The sequence below is a fragment of the Trachemys scripta genome, chromosome 7 (assembly GCF_013100865.1).
Source record: "Trachemys scripta elegans isolate TJP31775 chromosome 7, CAS_Tse_1.0, whole genome shotgun sequence".
NCBI classification, from domain to species: domain Eukaryota; kingdom Metazoa; phylum Chordata; order Testudines; family Emydidae; genus Trachemys; species Trachemys scripta.
In genome coordinates this window covers 124996045-125018976 of record NC_048304.1, presented here as the reverse complement: position 1 = coordinate 125018976, position 22932 = coordinate 124996045, and the positions used below count along the sequence as shown (strand labels likewise).

Below are 22932 nucleotides of genomic sequence, written 5' to 3'. Positions count from 1 at the left end.
ACGGCAAAGGGGGGGGGGGGGGGGGGGGGCAGGATCTGTCTCCCCAGAGGGCGAGCCGAGGGGACCCCCCAGCTACAGAGGGAGTCTCTCTAGTTCTGCTGCTCTGTGCTGAGCTCCCCCCCTTTCTCCGTCTGTAATGTGCTGCGTGGGAGTGAATGTGACATTGCCGCTGTGGTTACACCAGAGCCTCCCTCCCACCCACCATGTGTGCGGCTCCGGTCTCCTTTGCAGCCGTCTCAGATTGCAAACTCCTCGCTGCCTGCTGTTACCCTGTCCCCAGCTTTCGCCGCTGGGGCTGGGGTGATTTCCCCACCCCTGGGATTTACTTGTCTGTTTCCCAGCCAAGTCTCTCTGTCGCTATTTGTCAGGTCTCGCTGGATCCCCCTGGGTCATCTCTCTGTGCTCCCTGCCCTTTGCAGCTCCTCCCAGCTGGGCCCCCCCGCTGCCCGTTGGCGCTGGGCCCCCCCTGCTGTGGGTGGTTGAATAAGCACAGTCCTAGTAACGATGGCTCTGGGCACCTCCCGGTCACTCACCGTCCTCCAGCCATTTTCGCTGCAGGTCCCAGAGTTTTGCCCTGGCCACTTGGAGTGCTTTTTTCCCCCATTCAGACTCCCAAGACACCGGATCCAAAGGGCTAATTGCAGGAGCCCAGCGGGATCTGATGTCCGCGATGACTCATTTCTATGCACAAATGTTGGGTTCACAGCACAGCCGCCTCGGCCTGATGATCCAGCGGGAGGTGGTGAATTTTCAGGGTGAATGATTCATTTTCCGTGAGAAATACTGTCTGTGTGTCTGACTGTGCAGCGCCTGGCATGGCCTGGGGCTCCTGGGGGCTTTGAGAATACAAATAGATAATCATAAAAAGGCTCCATTCCCTCCTCCCCACCCCCCTGCAGCCGGAAGCCAAAGGGAGTTCACAGACCCTTCCTCTGAACGTTGGGGGGTGGAAATTCTCAGCGGAGAGCCCTCAACCCTGCAGCTTGGTCCTGCCGTTGGGTTGACACAGTCCGAGTCTGTTGATCTGCAGAGCCAGATGTGAAGCCATAAGAACGGCCAGACTGGGTCAGACCAAGGGTCCATCCAGCCCAGTCTCCTGTCTGCCAACAGTGGCCAGTGCCAGGTGCCCCAGAGGGAATGAACAGACCAGGGAATCATCCAGTGATCCATCCCCTGTCGCCCATTCCCAGCTTCTGGCAAACAGAGATTTCGGGATACCCAGATCATGGGGTTGTGTCCCTGCTCATCCTGGCTAATAGCCATTGCTGGGCCTGTCCTCTGTGAACTGATCTAGTTCTTTTGTGAACCCTGTTACGCTTTTGGCCTTCACAACATCCTCTGTCAAGGAGTTCCACAGGCTGGCTGTTCGCTTTGTTGACTTCTGCTGCACATTGAGCGGATGTTTTCAAAGAACTAGCCATGGTGACTCCCAGATCTCTTTCTGGAGCTAATTTAGACCCCATCGTGTTGTATGTAGAGTTGGGATTGTTTTCCAATGTGCATTACTTTGCATTTATCAACATTGAATTTCATCTGCTATTTTGCTGCCCAGTTTTGTGAGATCCCTTTGTAGCTCTTCGCAGTCTGCCTGGGACTTAACTATCTGGAGTAGTTTTGTATCATCTGCAAACTTTGCCCCCCTCCCAGTTTACCCCTTTTCCCAGATTGTTTATGAACATGTAGAGCAGCGCTGGTCCCAGTACAGATCCTTGGGGGACCCCGCTACTTACCTCGCTCCACTGTGAAAACTGCTTATTCCAACCCTTTGACCAGTTACTGATCCATGAGAGGACCTTCCCTCTGATCCCATGGCAGCTTACTTTGCTTAAGAGCCTTTGCTGAGGGACCTTGTCAAAGGCTTTCTGAAAATCTACATACACTATATCCACTGGATCCCCCTTGGCCACATGCTTGTTGACCCCCTCCAAGAATTGTAACCGCTTGGTGTGCCCAATGTGCTTTGTCTGCCGGGGTGGCTCGCAGCAACCTGTGTGTCTTGGTGCGTTATGTGATCCCAGGCCCTGCAGTACCTGAGCCCCCTCCCCACAGAACAATCGTTCTCTGCTTCTCTGCTTGGGGGAGTCATGGAGAGAGTTAGATTTTTTTTTTGTTTGACTGTGAGTGAGGTTTGTGTGTTGTGTGTGTCTGTGCCATGTAGTGGGTGTGTGCCTGTGCCACGTGTTGTGTTTCCCTGCGGGGGTGTGTGTGTGTGAAGAATCAGTCCCAGCTCTGAGTGTCATGAGGCCCCGTCTCTCCTCTCTCTTGTGGCAGTGAGTTCCATAGGCCCCGGCACCTGTGACAGTTCTGTCTCCCCCGCTCATGAACCTTTCCTGACGGTCGATGGGGTCACTGGTCCGGTGGGGGACAGCTGTGGCAGGAGGTTGTGCTCACACAGCGGGGGAGGACGGGGTGTCTCAGAGGAGCCAGGGTTTGAATACCAGACACCTTGCACTGCGTGCTGGGAGCTGTGCAGCGAGGGGGCCCTGGGATGCTGGTCAGTACGGTGCTGAGGCCTGTCCCAGCTGGCGCTGGCCCAGGGCGCGTGGCAGCTTCGTTCCTAGGCTCGCTGATCCTGACGGTGGGAAACGTGCGGGTCACCGTGACTGCGTCTGTGCCTGGCTGGAGAGGACGGGCTCTCCTGGCCAGGCCGTTGGAAGGGCTGGCGGAGTGATTGGGGGTGGGGCCGAATTCTCTAGTTCTGCCAAAGGAGTTTCCTGATGTGAATGTGCTGGGACTCGATCGATAAATCCCCAGGCCTGTGTTTAGAGATGAGGCGGGGAAAGCAGCTGCAGGCATTGATGGAGCGTAATGCTCGGGGTGGGGTATTTTCCCGTATTAATTTACTTGCCTTAATGGCTGCAGGGGACTGCTGGGAATGCAAAGCATCAGGCTTTGGACTAGCTGGTGTCCCTGGAGCCCCGGCTGAGCTCTCCGCCAGGCTCCCTCGCTTCCCCCGCCCGGTGCCGGCAAGGACGCAAGGCCTTCGATCGCTGTATTCGACTGCGGGGGCAGCGGCCGGGGCTTGGCTTCGCCTGTGCAGCTCCCAGCCCAGCCCGAGGGGGCCCCTTCGGCCCCCCGCACCAGAGACCCTGGTGCTCCAACCCCTGTGGCCAGTAGTGAGCAGCCAGCTGTTAGCCTCGCAGGAGCTGGCCTCGGGGCTGGGACGGAGTCACACACAGCTGGTGTGTTACCCAGCGGTCAGCTACTGACCTTCCAGCGTAAGGACCGTGCCTGGTGCAGGCTGGTGCCTGGGGTTTGGCAGTGTCTGCTCTACCTGGGGCTGGAAGATCCCGGCGGCGCTTTCTGGGAGGAGCAGGGGTTTCCCTTGATCAGAATATCCCCACTCGTGCAGCCTCGTTGCAGTGCTCCACCCCAGAGGTGGCTGCATTTCAGCCGTGCTGCGTGTGTAGGGTTTGTGAAGGGCTTTGGCCTGAGAGGCGTCATAAACCTGTGACAGGTGGTTACGCCCTGTGAGACGAGCCCTGAGCGAGGTGTGTGTGTGGGGCGTGGCCCATTGGAGGGGCAGGAGGCTGGGCCAGCTCCTAGGTGGGTGTCCATACTCCCCCTCACTGTCCCCCCGGGGTCTGCTGGATGGGACTTTGTTCTTCACTCCCTGGCCCCCTGGCTGTCCCCAGGGCAGGGGCTCTGCAGGGCAATGGCTGACAGGCTGCCCTGGTGGTGGCCGCTGCCGTGTTGTGTGTGTGCAACACGGCTGGTGTGCGAGGGGAGAGGGTGCTGCATGCAGGGGCACTTCCAGCTCCTCCTGGGGGATCGGGGGTTGCAGGGCAGGACCTGGACAGAGCTGGCTTTGCTCTGCCTGTACTAAGGCCTGGCAGGGTGTAACAGAACAGAGGTGAGGGGGCTGGCAGGACTCCATAGGACTAGGGGGATCCCATGCTGCTGGGGGGTAGCCCCCTCAGGTCTGGCTGTGAGGGGGAGCAGCCCCTGGGAACGAGTGCCACCCAGGATTGCCTGGGCTGGAAGACACAGACTACCCCAGACTACAGGGTCAGATTTTGTAATGCCACCACCTGGCCTGTGGCCTCAGTGAGTCCGCTCTGGAGCCCGGTGCGATTGGCTCTCCATTCCCCGCCCAGCAGTGCCAGGGAGCTGCCGGTAATTGGCTGGCTGAGCCAGGCCCCATGTGTAGTGAGTTGGGTGGGTCTCAGCTCAGTTCCTACCAGATCACAAAGAACCGCCTGACTGAGGGTGCCTGGGGCGTCGGCTGGCTGCTCACCAAGGAGACCCCACAAGAGCAGGGCCCTTCTGGGGCAGGGCTGGGCAGTGGTGGAGCTACGCGGAGGCATTCGCTTCCCAGGGCTGTTACACGCTGGCCTTGGGATTGGAAACAGGCCTGAGTCCCCCCAGCCGCTCTCTGTGCCTCTGACGTGTTCCATTGGGTCTGCCCTGGGCCGGTGTGTGCGACACGCCCCTGCCAGCTGCTGCCTGTCTCTCAGCCCAAGACGGCCTGGGGGCCACCATGAGCCCCGCACTCCCGGCTTGGAGACCCTTCTCCCCTCCCCCGCACACCCAGAACGCATGGAGCAGAGCCAGGCTGTGGAGGGATCTGGGGGGCCACAGACAGAAGTGGGATCAGGGCCCCAGAGATGGGGGGATTCAAGGTGAAGGGGCCCCGCTGGGCTGCACCCCGTAAATGCAAGAAGGGGCCCCAGCGCCCCCGGAGGGAGGGAATGGACACGCCCCTCCCCAGCTGCATCCCAGCCTTCCCTCTCCAGCCAGCGCCTATTTAATTATTAACTCCGCTATAACCATAAACAGCTGGGGCTGCTGCAGCCACGTGGACCCACTGTCGTCAGAGCCGGGCAGGACGGCGTGAGCAGCCCCCGAGGGCCGCTGAGCCTTTGGGGGAATCACAGGGATGTACTCCCTCTGGGTGTCCTGGGGTACCCGCCTTCAAGCGCTCAGTGTGCGAACATTCGCGCATGTCTCTCTGCGCCATGTGACCGACACGCAGGCGCTGGAATCTCCGGTGCCCGGCTAGACCTTATAAGGGGGAAAATTGCCCAATTTTGCAATATTTGAAAATACAGCAGCAGCCACGACCACATCCCCACTTAGCACAAAGAGCAGGTAAGCACGTGGAAACGAACAGACAAGTGTTGTTTCATTTCGGGCACCATCTGAACAGGGAACGTGTTCGAATACTTCTCTGCCTTCCCCCACCCATTGTTGTTACTGGGTGTGTGTGCTGTGGGAGTGTGTAGCTGCGAAGATCAGGGCCCCTCTTGTGCTGGGCATTGCACAGACGCAGAGATAGAGAGTGGCAGGCCCTGCCCTAAGAAGCTTGCTAGCTAAATAGGCAACGTAGACAAAGGGTGGGGGCGGAGGGGAAACTGAGGCATGGAGCAGGGAAGCAACTTGGCCAGGGTCATCCAGCAGGACAGTGGCAAAGTCAGGAACAGCACGGAGGTCTCCTGAGCCGCGGGCTAGATCTTTGTTCACCGGACCGTGCTGCATTTCTGTAGCTTTCGGTGCCCAGGCCCGTGGGCTGCTCGGTGCATGGACGCTGCACCAGACCTGATTTACGTTTAGCAGCCCTTTTGGTCTGTTGGCGGCAGCGTGCGGCGTTAGACGCGTGTGCACGTCCACGTGTGCACGTCCACGTGCGCACGCAGGGGAAGCTGATCTGAGCGGCAGAGCCTTGAGTTGCCTGCCGGGGCCGTGGCACGCTACGGCAGGGCCGAAGGAGCGGTGCTTCGGCATGATCTATATCTGTGCACCAGGTAGAGGGTGGCTGGCCATGCCTGGCGTGTCGGGAGGGCACAGAAGATCAGGCACAGCCTAGGAGCAGGGTCATGCGGGGGCTGGGCGTGGGAGCCTGGCCAGCTTCTCAGAAGGGGGGACCAGCAGGGTGAGAGCAAGGCCACGAGTCCCCCCCCTGCCCTGGCTGATGTCCTGCGGGAAGATAGCTGGCCTCCTTTATGGAGTCCCCCAAGCTGCCTCCCCTTATTGGCTGGCTCTGCATGGGGTTTCCCCCGGCCTGGGGGGTCAGCGGGATGGTCACAGGGTGGCTGTGCCAGAGGGGTGGTCCTGGGTGGCCCCTAGGAGAGGGGTTAGCTCCGGCGTGGCTGACCCAGGGCCCTGATCCCATGTGAGGAGTCTCAGCGGCTTAGTGGGAGTGGGCCTTGTGAGTATGTCTACACTGCAGTTAAACCACCGCGGCTGGCCTGACTCCGGCTGGTGGGGTCTAAAGGGCTGTGTAGACGTCTGGGCTCGGGCTGGAGCCCGAGCTGTGGTACCCTCCCCCCTCGCAGGGTCCCAGTTATACAGCCCCACCGCCCGATCCCTGTGAACCCGAGTCAGCTGGTCTGGGCTGGCCACGGGGGGTTAATTCCAGAGACAGGCTGGTGAGGACGCACCAAGCACCCCAACCTGCGTCGTGGGGTTAGCCGTGCATCTCCTGTGGGTACCACGGCAGAGATGTGTTACTCGGAGAGGGCCTGGCCGACTGCGTCCATACGCATGGGGTCACGCGTTGTTTCCTGCCTGCCTCGGGGCGGGGAGGAACACGGGGGGACAGAGAAGTGTGAGGTGCCGCAGCGTGCTCACACGGGGGCCCCCAGTGCTGTCTCCCTGCGGAAGAGAAGGGACCCCGTTTGCTACCTACGGGAGTGGCCCCCCTGTTACCGTTCCTGGGAGGACAAGGCACCCCAATGCTGCCGCCCCAGCCTCTCGGGGGAGGAGGGGGCCCTGTTGCCCACACTCCAGAAGGATGGTGGGGTCAGAGGACAGAACATGGGGGGTGTCTTGGCCCCAGGTGTGGAGCTGAGAGCTGTGTAGACTCCTGTTTCGGGTCCAGAGGGCCTTGGTGTCAACCCGGCTGGTGGCTGTGACATAACACAGGGAGCCGGGTGAAGCTGATAACATCAGGGCGTGTGGGCAACAGCAGGATTGTTGGTGTGATAGGGGGTTGGTTTGTGCACGTGCTTTCCACCGGAGGGTTGCTGTTTCCTACCACCTGCATTGCCCGACGTGGACAACGCTTCAGTGATGGGCGCGCCAGAAGTACTGTAGGCAGACAGATGTCTTAACAGCCTGCCGCTGCGCCGGCACCCCCCTCCGCGAGGCAGCAGCGGTACAGGTGTGGGGAGTTGGGGGGGAGAGACTCAGTACAATATGTGTGCCATTAGCTAAACCCCAGGGATGGTACATTCGTTCTCCTGCCTACACCGTGTCTGTCTGGGCTGGGAGCTCCGTAGGGCAGGGACCTGGCCTTCTGGTCTATAAAGTGCCTGGGTCAGCATGGCCCCGGGGGAGGTAAGATAACCTGGGCTGGGGGCTCACAGCACCACAAGCCGAATGCTGTACAACACAGAGCTCCCATTCGCTGAGCCCCATCCCCAGCGTCCTGGGGTGGCTGGAAAATTTCCATTCAAATGTTTGTTTTTCAAAATGAAATTGGATTTTTGACCAAATGCAGATTTTTCATGAAAACTCCCATTGAAAAAATAAAGAGGGATGTTTGTCAAGTAACTGGAAATATTCGCGGTTTTAGAAACTGAAAACCAACTTTTTAAAATTTCAAATAGGAAAAAAAATGTGATTTCCGGTTGCGGAAAGCTGGAAAAGATGCTGTTTTCTGATGAAAACCTGAAAAAAATCTAAGAAAAAAAAAAAGAAACAATAAAAAAATTGTAATTTTCTCTGGGGGGGAAACCCCACAACCATTTCCCGGCCAGCTGCGCTCAGTGTGCAGCTGTCTTCACCACACTGACGCTCCCCTGCCCCGCCCGGCCCGGCTGCAGGCATGGCACCGAGGGGGCCGGAGTCTCTTATCGCCCCGGAGCAGCAGTTCCCAGGCCTGGGTTGTATCAGCCGGTTGCAGAGTGTGGGCCTGAGCTCCGCCGCCATGAACGGTGGCTCCTCTTTAATACGTGCAGGCAGCTAGACGCATTTAGTTGCTGCATTTCTGTCGCTCCCCCTGCGCCTTCCCTCCATTCAGTGCCTGGCCCCGCTCCTGCACAGGGCGCGGTGGGAGAGGTGCCCCAGAATACCCCAGCGCAGCCATGGTTGGCAGGTGTGGTGTGTGTGACCGTGGCTTTGTCAGAAACCGCGGGGAGGGTTATACTGGTGCAAGGACAACTGTGCCACTGGCCACTTCATGCAGCCAGTGTCCCTGCTTCGTGCAGACACCCCGAGAAATGAGGAGTCCCGTTGTGATGTGAGAACCTCAGTTGTCTTTCTTAGTTAGAAGTAAGTTCCTAGCCCTCCTGGTTGCAGAGAAGAGCTTGTAATAAAGACCCCTAATGCTCAGAACCTCAAAGGCGAATAAAAGAGCAAAACACATTACTTTTAAAATCATGATTTGTAAGCCAATCTCATGATTTTTAGTGCTGGGGGGTTGGCTCTGTCTGTGTTTTCTAGAGCGGCCCAGTATGAATGACTCTTCCATTTAGTTGTTCCATTTAGTTTCCCCATTTAGGGGAAAAGAAGAAAGAACAAAAGCAAAGTCTCCAGGAGAACAGGAGTACTTGTGGCACCTTAGAGACTAACAAATTTATTAGAGCATAAGCTTTCGTGGACTACAGCCCACTTCTTCGGATGCATATAGAATGGAACATATATTGAGGAGATATATATACACACATACAGAGAGCATAAACAGGTGGGAGTTGTCTTACCAACTCTGAGAGGCCAATTAATTAAGAGAAAAAAAAAAAAAAAAAACTTTTGAAGTGATAATCAAGCTAGGCCAGTACAGACAGTTTGATAATAGGTGTGAGAGTACTTACAAGGGGAGATAGAGTCAATGTCTGTAATGGCTCAGCCATTCCCAGTCCTTATTCAAACCGGAGTTGATTGTGTCTAGTTTGCATATCAATTCTAGCTCTGCAGTCTCTCTTTGGAGTCTGTTTTTGAAGTGTGTGCGTCTCCTCTGGATCATACCACATCTGCGCCGCCTCACAAAATGGCAGCTGCGTCTAACCGGGTGAAATTGCCACAGGCAACCAAACTGACTTGGCTGACACGAAATAGGGTTAGGAAGTGAACGGGGCGGTTCTTTTGGAGAGTGCGCATTCCTAGCGCTTTGCATCTCTGCAGCCCAGCCACTCCTGCCCCTCTTGGTGTATGGAGCGGGACAGAAGTGGAGGCAGGAGCAGGATGGAGAGGGGAAGGAAGCAGTATGGTCCACTCACCCTGCACAGGGTGGGGGGCCAAAGCCTGTTCCCGGCTTGTGGCTCTTGTTATAACGACTCGGCCTGGACACTCCTGCATCTGGGGCAGTCCGGCTCTGAATTTCACAGCGCAGGCCCCTCCCTTGTTAAAAATCCACAGCAGTAGCACAGATTAAAGGGGTCCTCCTCTCCCACCCCCGATCCTTCCATCAGCCGCCGTACCAGCTTTGTCCCAGAGCTGCAGGCCGCGTGTGCCGGTGAATATGGGATCAGATTGATTGTCATTTTCTCAAGGCCTTTTCTATTCCATTCCCAAACCACCTGCCTCTCAGAAAAGCCTCCGAAAGCCCTCACTTTATTTATTTATTTTGTATTTAAATGGGGCTGCTCCAGATTGATAGCGGTTAAGGGGAGGCGGGCGAGAGCCATCCCTGGGCCCATACACCAGGCTGCCTTCTCCTCCTAAGGACCCACTTTCCCTGTGATTCTAGTCATGCCCGGCCATCTCCCTGCCTCCCTCTCCTTCGCCTGGGCTACAAGCCGGTTTTGTACCGATTTAAACAGAGTTACATGGGTGCCACCCCCTGGCCCCTGTGGATGCAGGCACAGCGGTATGACAGGGCAGCTTATTTCCACCTTGATGGGCAGCACCTGGCACATCACTGGGGCTCCCACACACAGACCATCCTTGGCGTGTCCCCGCCTGAGCTCTGGCTGGCTCCGGCCCCTGCTTGAGTTGAGCATGATCCTTGGCTCCCAGGCCGGAACCCGGCCAGCGTTGCCAACTCTGGTGTGGGGCTTAAAGCCCTAGCTCCTGGAGGCATGGGAATGAGGGGAGCCCCTCCGCCTTTAGAAAGGAGAGGACAAGGTCCTAGCCCTCCCCAGAGCGCCCCTGGGAAAGGGCAGGTCACAAAGGCTCAGGACTGGCACCCCCGTTTCTGATTTTTGAAAAGCCGGGGGATGTTTGGAAGCCGGGCGCCTGGCTCATGGTTTCTAGCCCGTGGGGGCTGGCCCTGCCTGGCATGACCCCCCTTGGCACCCCGCGCCCCGGCTGGGGGGTGGCTTTCAGGGCGGGTCGCTGCTCGGAGGGGGGCAGCCCCGGGCCCGGCGCTGCCCTTTGTCTGCCGGGCGGCGGCGCGGCGCGGCGAGGCGGGGCGGCGGCGGGGCCTCTCGGGCGGGCTCGGGGAGGGGGTGGGTCTGTGCGTGCGGAGCTCGGAGGCGGCTCCATCCCCCCGCCGAGGGCCTGGCAGGCGAGCCGCGGCAGCAGCCATTGTTCCCGGGGAAGCTCGCGAACAAAGGAAGGGGCTGCCTCGGCCCGGCGCCCCACGCGGCCGGCCCCACTCGCGCCCGCGGCCCCCCGTGGGCAGCCCGGCTCCGGCTCCGGCTCCGGCCCGGGGAACTTGGCAGCCGATGGCCGGCGGGGCGGGCGGGCCCGGGGCCGGGGCGCGCTAAGTTTCTGCCGGTCCCTGCGCTCGCCGCGGCGGGAGCGCGGCTCTTCTCCCGGGTAAGTGGGGCCGGGCCGGGCCGGCGGGCGGCTCCGTGGGGTGCGGGGGCCCGATCCGGGGGCGCTGGGGCGCGCGTGGGCCGGGCGAGAGGGGTAGGGGGCGCCCCCCCCCCGGAACTCCTTCATGGCGCGGATCTGCCGCTAGGTCCGGGGTGGGGGGTCCATGTACCGGGGACACCCCCCCCATGTCCCCACCTGCTCCGTGTTCCCGGCCCCCGGGGTCCCCCCCCCTTCAGTTCTGCAAAGTTTGGAGGTGGGACAATGGCTGTTGTCTGGGGTTTGTCTGTCCTGAGCCCCCTGCCCTGGGGGGCAGGCATCCCCTGCTTCCCCCCCCCCCCCCCCCCGTCTTTGTGTTTTAAATTCTGGAGTGAATCGTAGGGCCCAGGGGAGAGGGACTGACAGCAGTTCCCCGGCCCCCTGTGGGGACAAGGGGTGTCCTGCTCAGCCCCCCTCAGTCCCCATCTGCTGTACCCCCTGGCTGCTATTCCACGCCTGTACCCCACTGGGCTCCTTCCTCCTGGCCGGCTGCCCCCTTTGCTACTCCACTCCCGCTGGCCCTGTGGCTTTGTCAGGGCCCCGCCGTCCCCCCCCTTTGGTACAGGACATTGTAGGGTTCCCCATGTGTGTGCATGGGGCAGGCGCTGCAATATGGTGGGCCAGTGTCCACAGGGACTAGGCTGAGAACTCCAAACTCATCCCACTAATGACTTTCGATCAAGTACAGTGTGTCAGGGATAGAACCCCCTGGGTCCAGGATTCGTGCCCCAGAACCGTGTTACTGTAGCACCCTCCCTTAGTGGGGTTTCACTCTAGGTGCTGTAGCATCCCCTGTCAGAGACAGGATCCCCGACTCGATGGACCAGTGGCTAGATCACACATGGCAGGACGCCCGGGCACTGCCACTGTACAAATTACTGATGATAAATAGACGGAGCATGGACCTGATGTGGGATGACGGTCCCGCTGTTTGTGGCCAGGGCTGGAAGGGGTGTGCGGCGACCCACCGTCGGAGCCGGCCAAGCCCCAGAAACCACACAGAGCTGGAAATCCTGCTCTCCGGTGACACTGGAAGCTCTCTGGGGCAGGGACTGTCTTTTTGTTCTGTGGCTGTCAGCACATAGGGTTCTGCTCCGGGATGGGGGATCATTGGTGCTAACACGGTACAGATTAGAATCACCCTCCATCTGTTGCTGTGAAATGAACATGTGTGGGAGTGTTCGGCTGGTGGCGTTCTATCCGAGCACCCGTTGTGACAGCCCTGGATACGGTACCGCAGACCCAGGTGCTCCCTGAACAGTCTGGCCCGGGGCACCCCTGGGTGGGGAAGACGCTGCACTGTAGCAGGGGAGTTGGACTCCGGGTGAATCCTGCTGGGTGCTAGCGGACCCTTTCCGGCTAGCATTGTAACTCTCCATTGCGGAGCAGATTGTGTAGCATCGCACACATGCTAAGTAGGTGGAGTTGAATGTGAACTCCCCCCCCCACCCCCGGCTTGCCAGCTAGCACGTGTCTTGTCGGAGTGTTCGAACACATTAGCTAATGCCCTCTAACAGCCTGCCCTCCAATCCTGTATTGACTGCGTAGCCGTAATGCCCAGGTGCTGAAGTCATGAAGCAGGACCTGGTACAGCCTGTGACCAGAGACAACAGGTGGATGCGGACAGACCGGAGAGGAGAAGAAAATGAGAAAGGACGGGCCAGCATGATAAACAGTGGTCTCAGGTCTTGGCCGGTTGTCTAGCACAGCTTCAATTGTAAAGTCCGCGGGGCAGGGACTGTTTGCTCTAGCTTTGTCCAGCGCCTGGCGCGCTGAGGTCGTGGTCTGTGGCTGGGGCCTCGGGGGCTGTACCGCAATACGGGTGATGTGAGCTGTGCGGCGCGGACAGTCTCCCCTGAAATACCCCCAGTGCAGCAATCAGCACGCAGCTCAGGCGACCGGTAGCAAACGGATGAAGGTTGGAGGTGAGCCTGTGTTCCCTGGGATTCCCGCTGGGGCTCCCTTCTCACAGCAGCATGTGGAGGCCCCGGCTCAGCAAGGCTCTGTACCTATGCACAGCGGGCACGTCCACACTGCAGCGTAAGCCCCGGGTTCAAACTCAGCCTCAAACCGAACCCCTCTTCCGCCTACACGCCAGTCACGCTGACCCAGGGCCTCATGGGGACGGAGAGTCTGACCTTGAGTCAAGCCGGGACCCAGGGTTCAAGCCCTGTTGCTTTGCAGGGCAGATGCAGCCCCACTGGACCCGTGCTCTGGGAGCTCACCAAAAGTATCCCACAATGCCCCAGGCCGACTTCCTTTGTCCTCGGGCCACTCATGTTCCCGCGCTGCCCCACGCCCAAAGGGCCAAGCGGCCCCGTTTCGGGAGGGCGCTGGGAAATCTGGGATATGGGTTGCTCGACTTGTCCCTGCAGAACGCTGTGTAGACGCTGGAGCCCGGGCTCAACAGTTCCACACCTGGGGTGACAGAGGAGTGGAGCCGCTCACGCCTCAGGTTAACAAACCCAGGGACTGCTCACTCGAGCTCTGCTAACCCGGGTCTGGCACTCAGTGTAGACAGACCCAGTAAGAGCGAGTCTCTACCCCACAGCGCTCCCGGCCTAGACAGACAAAGGGGTGATTATGGGAAACTGAGGCACGGGAGATTAAGTGACTTGCCCAGGGTCCCGTGGTGAGAGTTGCGTGGGGATCTGGCTCCCAAACCCAGTTCATGCTACTTCCCCTGTCAGATTCTTATAACTTGTCTTCTCGCGCCTTCTAGTGGGAGCTAGGATGTTTGTTACTTCGTCCTGGGTATTGAGTGCAGTCTCTGATACCCGCTCTGCCAGGGGTCTGTGCCCTGCCTGGGGGGGCTGAGCCCCGGGCATTGTAGTTAGTTTTCCGATTTAAAATAGCAAACCTATTTTGTGATCTGTCCCTCCCCCGCCCAAAGAATTGGGGGGTCTTTGTGTGTAGCTGGGGTCGCTCCTGGGAAAAATCTGTTTCAGATTAAGCCCCCAAAGCTGCAGTGTATTGGGAATTAAAATAGTGGGGGTGGGAAGAAGTGCAGTGTGGATCCACAGCTTGTGAACGCCGGGGATACAGGTCTGTCTTCTTCCCTTTGGAGTCGGTGGGAGGAAGGGAGGCTGTCTTGTGGGTCAGGCCATGGACTGGGAGATCTGGGTTCACTCCCTGGGTGTGTGTCCTTGGAGGAGTTGCCCTACGTCTGGTCTGCACCTGTGAGCTGGGGATAACATCACAATGACCCGGCTAGGGTGCCTGTGTTACCATTGCACTCTGCTGCACAGAGACACCTGCCTTGCTATGTGTCATGGGCCCAGTACTGCAGGTAGCTGAAGGAGAGTCTCGGGTCCCTTTGGAGTAGGAAGTCCCGAGTGTTGCTGGGAAATTCTGACTCTCTCCTGTGTGCAGCAGTGAAGCGAAAGGAGCCTACAGATCTGGGAAGATACTTAACTCCCTCGCAGCGAGGTGTGAGGACTGGTTAATATTTGTCCAGGACTTGGTAGATGGAAAGTGCTACAGATATACGGGGTGGGGAGATAAATCCACAGTATTCGGGTTGCCTCAGTGCTTGTGTGTTTGACTTGTGACTTGGCCCTGTAGGATCAGTGGATCTCTCTCTGGGACCCAGACTGGTAGCTGCCCTGCTTGTTGGACTTGTGAGTTCGTACATTTGTGCTTTCTCCTGCCATCGGAGCCAGAGCTGCTCTCGCCAGTCAGCATTTGGGGCCCGGGTGGGAAATGTGTAACCTCTTCCATTTGATTGTTGCTCTCCTCCCTCGCCCTTCCCCAGATCTGTCTCATCTCTCAGTCAAAGCACTGTACAAACATAGGTCGCCATCAATGGACACTGCCTGGAGTGGAGAGGTTGGAGGAGCATATGACTGGTGGCTGTTTTTTCTAGTTTGTTTGCTTTGTGCAAGTCCCTTTGCTGCCTCTCCTGCAGAGCGGGTTGTCAGCTTTCCTCATCTGTTGCCGAGTCTGGCACTTCTGGTGGTTTTCTCAGGCCCAGCTCTTGGAGTCAGGAGATTCTGGGCAGACCTGGGCTTTTGTTACAGTAAATTACTAGGCCTTGTGGGAACGGACAGGGAGGACATCCTGAAGCTCTGACCCAAGTGTGACCATAAAGGCTCAGAAACTAGAAAGCAAGTGAGAAGACCCCCAAATTCATTGTTTTTGAAAGAAATCTCATGATTTGGGCGGCCTGACTCAGGTGGGGAAAGTGGCGCACGGAGGTGAAGTGACTTGATTAAGGCCACATGCTGAATGCCTGGCAGAGACAGGAGTGAAACTCCAGCGTCTTTGGCTTCCGGTCCTGAGCTCAGCTTTATGGACCATGTGTCTGTCTCTCTCTGTCATGGGGCTTGTTGTTCCATCACGCAGGTGCTGGAGCGTGTGGTGTTGTGCAGGAGATCAGAGGAGCGGATCGTTTAGACCAGAATGTATCCCTGTTCACCCTCCGGGTTCCCTTCTTTATCCCTGGAGTACGGGAGCACCCCCTCGTGGTCAGAGGTTGCTCTGCAGCACCCTGCCTCTCTTTCCCCCTCTTCACTGGACACCAAAGAGCCAACTCCTCTCCTGTGGGATCAGGGCTGACTGAAGTTCCCATGTTCTGCACCAGCTTCTCCCCAGCGTAACAAACTCTCGCTGCCAGGCCCTGTCTCCATTAAGTAGGTTTTATTTTTCCAGACAAGCACATAAGACAGAACTGGCCCTCAGCTCACACTTTGTCATGGGGCTTCTCAGCCTCCCTCCTGGGATCTCTGGTAATCCTGCTTCTTGCGGCTTCCCAGTCCCGCCAGCTCCCTTCTCACCGCCGGTTCGGCTGGAACCCCAGCCCCAGGGCGGCTTCCCGAGCACCCGGCTCCTTGTTCCGGAGACCCACCATTCCTCTGGCCTGGCGCAGCCTGCTCCACTCGCGCCTCCTCTTCCTGCCCTCGGGTGGGCCGCTCCAGCCCAGGAGTCCCCTGCCTCCTTTCACTGGCTGAGTTGGGTCCCCTGCTCAGACCCGGAGCTGGGCCTGGTCTACCCCCAGGGACCCACTATCCTGTGACAAGCCCCTTTCTCTTGCAGTTGGTCCTTACGCCCATCGGTGGAAGTTGCAGGAGCCCATAAGCTCTTCCGGGCAGGGACCACGTTATCTTCTGTGCACACGCAGCGCAGCGTATTACAGGAGCACTTGCAAAGAGTAGCAGTGCCGCGGGCTCCAGTGCTGGCCGTCCCCAGGGGAGCTCTGAAGGCTGTGCTGACCAGGGTGGCGGGAGCACCGCCTGGTTTCTCTGTATCCGGCTGGCCCGTGTGTCCTGTGGTAGCTTGGTAGCTTCCTTGACTATCCCGTAAGTTTTATGCACCTGCTCCGACAGTGGCCTTTGTGTCCGGGGAGCAGCCAGGGTCTGCACACAAGATGGGAAGTAGGGCTCCGGGGTGCTACCGTACCACCAGTAATTAATAAGCACCGTCCCGTGTTGCGAATGAAGTGACGCTGTCCGAGCAGCAGCATCCCAAAGGTTAGCTCAGCGAGGAAACCCACCAGGCAGGCGTTGTTCACGGGCCTTTCCAGGCCCTGGGGAGAGGGATGGTCAGGGCACACATTGAGCTTTGAGCGAATGCCCGCAGCTGAGTAATACGTGGGGCTAACGCTCTGTCCCTAAGCCGCGGTCGTGGCCCCCTGAGCGTCCTGTATGTGGGAGCGACACTCCAAGGGTCATTCCGCCCCGGCTACCTGGACGTCGAAGGAAGCTGCTCCGTGTTCTGTTGAAAGCAGAATCCAAAAGTTGTTACTCGTGTCACAGTAGCACCCAGAGGCACCAGTCAAGCCCAGGGCCCCGTTGTGCAGGCGCTGGACAGATGCAGTGATTTAAGGCCAGGTGTGACTTGTAACGATTGAGTTACCCAGTGCACACCCCTGCGTGCACACTCTGATTTCTGTTCAAGAGCGGCTGATTTCAGTTTAGTTTACACTGATTCCTAATGGTCTGAAGCTAACCTGGAATAATCCAGAGTGGGTCAGGAACAAGTTAAATGAAACTGACACCACTTCTGCATGTAGACAAGACCCAAAGCAGTGTAACAGACAAGTGGAGAGCGTGATCGGAACGTGAGTTGCACACACTGGCCCTGGGGGTGCCCTGTCATTTTTGTCACTCCCACCGAGTAAACGTTGCTCCTGGCGCGTCTCTCCTGGCAGTGGACTCTGAACTCTGCGCCCCGGATTCCGCTGGGTGTTGCTGAGCCTGGGCTGGGGCTCCCGGAGCGAACATCGCTGCGAGATGAAAGGGTCGGGTTGTTTAAGAACTCCGTCCCCACCCATTCTGCAGCCCGCCCTGTGCCCCGACACGCAGCTTCATCCAAACGCTCTGCGTCTCAGGACTTCCAGCGTTGTCCCGTCTCGGCGCAATAGGCGGGAGCGTACCAGGGAGCTCTGAGACGCCGGCTCCATCAAATCCGCTCACCGAGAGCTCGCAGCGAGGGGCTGAAGCGTCGCCCTGATAGGAAGGCAGCGCTGGTGCTTGGGCAGCTGTCCTCGAGGTGGCTCCTGGAGACTACATGTCCCAGCATGCAACACTCCGCCCTGCTGCAAATAAAAACTGCTTGGCTCAGGATGGAGCACTGCATGCTGGGATCTCCAGTCTCCATGGGCTGGGTGGGTGCCCAGCTGGACTTGCGAGCAGGCTGGTGTTTCCAGACCAGCCCTGGGAGGAGCCGCTGGGCAGATCTCTGCCTTTCCAGCTAGTCCTGAATGGTGCAGTCCACTAACACACTCAGGCAGGCCTGACACCCGCTAGCCAGAGACCAATACGCCAGACAAAGCGGGAGGAGAGTGCGTAATGCCCTGGTGCTCCAGCCCAACCCTCCAGCTGCCAGGGACGGAGGAGAGTCCTGGGAGGGCTCCCAACAGGTGCTATCCTTGTGCCTGTTCTGGGGCGTCCGTATCTGGCCGGTGGGAGTCTGCTGGAATCCACACGCCCCCTGCTCTCTCCTCTCCCCTATGCAGAGCCCCCCAACGGGGAGAAGAGTCTCCCTCGCGCCGCCTCCCCGGCCTCGGTGTTCTGGGCTCTGCTCCCGACGACGCTCCAGCCGTGCAATTCATGACCGCCTCCCTGCTGGTGCCAGCCAGGGGCTCAGAACAGCAGCAGGGAACGCGGCCGGAGTCAGGCTCTGCTGCTGTGGGGAGATGTGCTGGTGGCACACGCAGGAGGACGGCGCTGGGTCAGGTCACCCGGGGAAGGTTTTCTTTGCTGCCACGAAGGTGAAAACCCCTTTTCTGAAGAGGAAGGCTGCCTGCTGCCCGGAAGGTTTTCTCACTGGCTGCTGGCGAGGGCGTTTTTCGAGTGTGTAACAGCACAACAGCGTTATTGGCTCAGCTCCGTAGCGGTGCGTGGTGCTGAATGGTCAGAGAGACCCTGTCACAAGCACTGTGGTTTGGAGAGGGCTCAGCGAGGCGCGGGGTGGAACGGGGTAGGAGAACTCTGAGACTCTGTCTAACAGGGTTCCTGTGGCTATCGTTGGCCAAGACTTGGAGCGTGGATCTTGTTAAAGAGACGGAAGTTTAAAGGGATAAATAGGGGCTGAGTGGCTATTTCTTGGAAGCAAAGGAAATTTGTGGGGCCGTGTCTGCTCTGGAGAAGAATTCTTCCGTCAGCCTCGCTGCATCTGCACCGGGGGTTGGGACAACCTCATGACAGCGCTCATGGGTGTGAATTTTTCACACCCTAAGCAACTGTGTCTGCTTTGATCTAATTTTTAAATGTTAGACCAGGCCTAACTGACTCTCCAGAGACACCAGTGAGATTCAAAGCCCCGGTTTCAATAGGGGCTGGCACTGGGGGAACTCACTCCGTCAGTTTTACATCCGCTTGTTACCCCAGTGCAGATCCCTTCCTGGAGTCCGCTGGAGGGAGCTCCCTCTCCATGGCTCTGAATGAACTACAGGGAGAAGGGGGGGCCTGACGTTCCAGGGATTTCTACGTGGAAAAGCCCCCCAGCTTTCAGGTCTTGCTTATAGATGATAAAGAAGCAAAATATTGCCGCAAACCCAACAGTGTAATTAACCCGACAACTGCACAGCTAGGCACATCAAAGTCAGGAAAGGCAAGAATTGAAGTTGCAGACGCACCCTTAACTCTGCCCCATTGTACACATGCAGTCTACAAGAATACCGCATCTACTACATTTTCTTCTGCAACTTCAGATGCACGGTTTGCATCCTCTGGTACTGCCTACCGCTCTGTGGGTCTGGTCCGTAGCCCGCTGAAGGTGGGGGAATCACTGACTTCATGGATTTGGGATTAGGCCCTGTGTGCCCAGCACAATCCTTGTAAGTCCCGTACGTGAACTTTTCTTGCGTCATTTACTACAGATTAAGTACAGACTCAAGGGAAGGGGAAACGTGCTGGTGTGTACGGGCTGCCCTTGTTTCCAACTAAGTTACCTGCTTCATCCCCAAACTGCACCTCAGGAGTCTGTGCTGCAAATTGGAAAGAGAACATCTATTACAGAGATGGTGACAATTATTAAAATTTGTGCCTGGGGCCTTGTCGGGGAAAAGTCTGAATCAGCCACAAGGCACCGGACCATGATGAGAACAGAAATAGTGTGAGTGCACGAGGGAGAAACCCTGGTGAGACGCCACGCGTGTGTCTGCGCCTTGAGAGGGTGTCGTGGTGTTTGACTGAGCGCTTCTCCTCAGGCCACGTCTCCCTCGTGTGAGTCCGGCATCCAGCACGGCGGGGCCCTGATCCGGACACGATCCTTTCTGCGCCCCTGCAGACGCAGGCAGCAGCAGCCGGGAACTGTGCTGCTGTTGCGAGGAGAGGAAATACCACGAGGTGTCACGATTCATCGCGGGCCAAGTGTGACGAACTGGGACTGTTCTCACTGTGGTCTGTGAATGCTGACAGGGGAGTGTGGCTGGATAGTCTGCATTGGGGGATGGGAGATTGTCCGACGGAGAATACCTGAGCATGTAACATGAGAACCCAGGAAGGGGTTGGAGGCCAGGTGACACCTTGGCCCGGGAAACTGAACAAAGGCGGTGGGAGGGGTCGCTGAAGGCAGAGTGTTGGAAGCGGGCTGGAGAGATGGCTGGGAGGCAGAGATGGCTCTGACCCCCCAAAGGGGGGTGGGCTGGGATGCCCTGGGACCCCAAGCTGGACCTAACTGAGGGGGGCCCTGTTGTCTGTGCCTGCAAGACCTGTCTTGGACTGTATTCCTGTCATCCAAATAAACCTTCTGCTTTACTGGCTGGCTGAGAGTCATGGTGAATCGCAGGAAGCCGGGGGTGCAGGGCCCTGAGTCCCCCAATACTCCGCGACACCAAGTGCTTTAGTTTTAGCGTCCACAGCTCCGTAGTGAAACTGGGGACGGAACCGTCGCTGTGGGTCTCGGAGCCTGGGGGCTTCAGCGGCCGAGGGCTTTCCAAAGGAGGAGAGCAGTCAGTAAGGATGACGGAGCGATTAGGGCGTGGGGGTCTCTCTCTCATGCACACACAGAGCTGGGGGTTTAGGAGGCAGTGAAGGTGCTGGAGACCGGGGCGCTGGCATGTGGCTCTGTGCATTGCTTGGCCTCCAGTAAGCACCAGTGTTAATGGCGCGATTGGCCAACGGGGCGAGATGGGTGCCTATGGCTGCAGCTGTGTCTGATTTGAACATGGATGGTTGACTGGGAAATACAATGGGGAAAATCTTGCCTTGAAGATGTTAGTGGTGATATGGTCCAGCACTGGGCAGTCACTGGACTTCTTTGGGTACAGAGACCTTGGCTGCTTGGCACCTTGGCAAATGCACCATTCCAATTTCCAACACCCCTGTTTTGGTCCATGAATTTCGGGCTCCGTTCTCCACAGCGCAGCCCTGGGACCAGGACACTTCTCTGTCCATCTTTGCGTCGCTCTGTGGTGCCGTTCTCCGTCAGCGTTCGGGGTCAGTGGCTGATCTCACACTGGGGGAGCCTGATGGGCCCTGGTCGCTCCGGCAGCTCCAACACCGCCCTGCTGCTCCCCGAGGCTGTCACAGCCCCGCTGTTGGTCGTTTGGGTAGCAAGGAGGGTTCTTGGGAGCAGCCCCAGTGGAGGTTGTGGGCCTGGCAGTTCCAGGGGGCAGGATGATCCTGTGTGGATGGAGGTTTCCAGGTCTGCCTGGCTGCTCCCGGCTCCTGTCTGTGCCGCTGGCTCTGTGCCCAGGGGAGAGGCTGGTGGGGCGGGGGGGGGGGGGGGGGGGGGTTGCCGGCTTGCGGCATGCAGAGGGAGCCAAGGATGGGAGTGACGGGGCCAGGGAGAATTCCCTCCCCACATCATGCGCCTCCTTGGCTCCAGCTGCTCCTGGGGGAGCAGGCGTGCCGAGCTCGGCGCTGGGCCAGGGGATCAGGTCCCGCTGGGGCTGCAGGAATGGCACCGAGCAGAGACCGCTCTGGCAGTGACCCCGTGATCCAGGCAGGGCGGTGGTGCCCCACGCTGGCCAGGGCTGGATCCCACTGGGGCTCGGTCCTGATAGGATGAATTACCTGGGTCTGTCGGACATGAGGCCCTGCCAGCTGGGCCCTACGCACCCTGGGGGGCTTCCCCCCTTGGCCTGGGCATGCTGGGCACGTTTACTGTCTGCTCTGGTGGGGGCGGCTAGGGGAAGCCGGTACCTCCTAGCCCAGTGCCCCCTCGGTGCCAGCCCACCTCGCCGCAGCAGGGCTGGGGTCAAGAGAAGCCGCTTGGAGCTGAGGCCCGATCGGTGACCTGCTGCCAAGGGCCCTGCTCTGAGACAGGGGTCTCCCTCGGGGATGGTGTCTTGGATCTGTCTGCCCGGACTGGCTCCTCTCCGAGCAGTGTCAGGCTGGGGTGCGTGTGAACCCGGCTCCGGCCGGCAGGGGCGCAGTGCCTGTGGGGGAAGGGCTGGGTGTATGCTGTGGGGAGGCAGATATGGGGCTGCGAGCTCTGTGCCGTTCTGACGCCTGCCTGGCTGGCCCCAGGACCAAGCCTTGGGGGTGCTGGGCGAGGCCAGGCTGGCCCTGGTTGAGTGGGCAGCAGGCCGGGTTGTGGGTGGAGCTGGTGGGCAGGGTTGCCGACCCGGCCAGGTGGCAGAGGGGGCTGGTATCCGTGTGGGAATGGCCAGAGGGCCCAGCCCATCCCCCCCAGTGCCCATGGCTGGAGGGGGCAGAGGGAATCTCTGGGAACGTGAGCCCCTGGGGCCGAATTGGGCCCGGAGAGCTCTCTGGGAGTGTTGGCTGGGCCAGTCCATGTGGGCAAAGCTCTGGCAGCCCCTGAAAGCCGAGCGAAGAGCAAGGCACAGGCTTGTCATCCATCGGGGGGGCAGGGGGTAGTTAAGTGGTTACTGACCCGGTGCCTGGAACCTGCGAGCTTCCGAGCCAGACCAACAAGCCCTGCACGGACCTCCCAGCCCCCTTGTCCGTCCCAGGACTGCCCTGGCCCTGCTCACCAGAGGAGCCAGCGTGGCCCAGGATGGGCCTGGCCCCCCATGCCATGCTGATGCGAAGACCCCTCTGAGATAGCGGTGACCCACTGATCCCTACGAACGCCGCCTGCTGCCCCTGCCCCTGCCCCGAGCCTCTCCGGGGCGGCCGCTCGGCACCAGGTGTTTATAATGGAGCTGGGAGTCTCCGGGCTCCTCAGTGCATCCAGACACGCCCCAGACACGCCGGCTCCAGGGCAGGCGGGGCAGGATCAGTCACCCCTCCCCTCCCCTTCCCTCCCCTCCAAACTGGTCTGTCTCCGCCTGCTGCCAGACAGGGACCGGAGTGGCGGGCGCGCCCCACGCTGCCCTGCATTGCTCACATTCCTGTCGGAGCCGCCAGAGGAGGGGGGCGGAATCCCGGCCCTTGTGCCCCACCCCAGCCTTGTGCCCCACCGAAAGCTGGGGGGTGGGGTGGGGGGCTGGTTCTTTCGGACTGGCCAGAGCCTGAGCTGTGAGCTGGGCTCGCCAGTGACCCCTGCTGGACCCACAGTGTCAGTGCGGTGTGGGGAGCAGTGCCTGGCCCTCTGGGGCTGCTGTGACGCAGGGCCCTTGAGAGGACCAGAAAGGGAACAAAAATCTAGCTCTGCCGGTGCCCCTCACTCCCGACCCGCAGCCCCCTGCTACCCCCACCCCAGCTCTGCCAGCGCCCCTCACTCCCGACCCGCAGCCCCCTGCTACCCCAACCCCAGCTCTGCCAGCACCCCTCACTCCTGACCCGCAGCCCCCTGCTACCCCAACCCCAGCTCTGCCAGCGCCCCTCACTCCCGACCCGCAGCCCCCTGCTGTCTCCCCCCCCAGCTCTGCCGGTGCCCCTCACTCCCGACCACATTCCTGTC

General features: G+C 59.3%; 1 protein-coding gene across 2 annotated transcripts in view; it reads left to right on the top strand.

Moving 5' to 3' along the window:
- Positions 1 to 22932, top strand: part of LDB1 (LIM domain binding 1) — a gene marked incomplete in the record, with an annotated part of 43138 nt that overhangs the window by 9668 nt on the left and 10538 nt on the right. The window contains 1 exon segment of one of the 2 annotated variants that reach the window (XM_034776764.1): positions 10547 to 10641. 2 annotated transcript variants of the gene reach the window in all.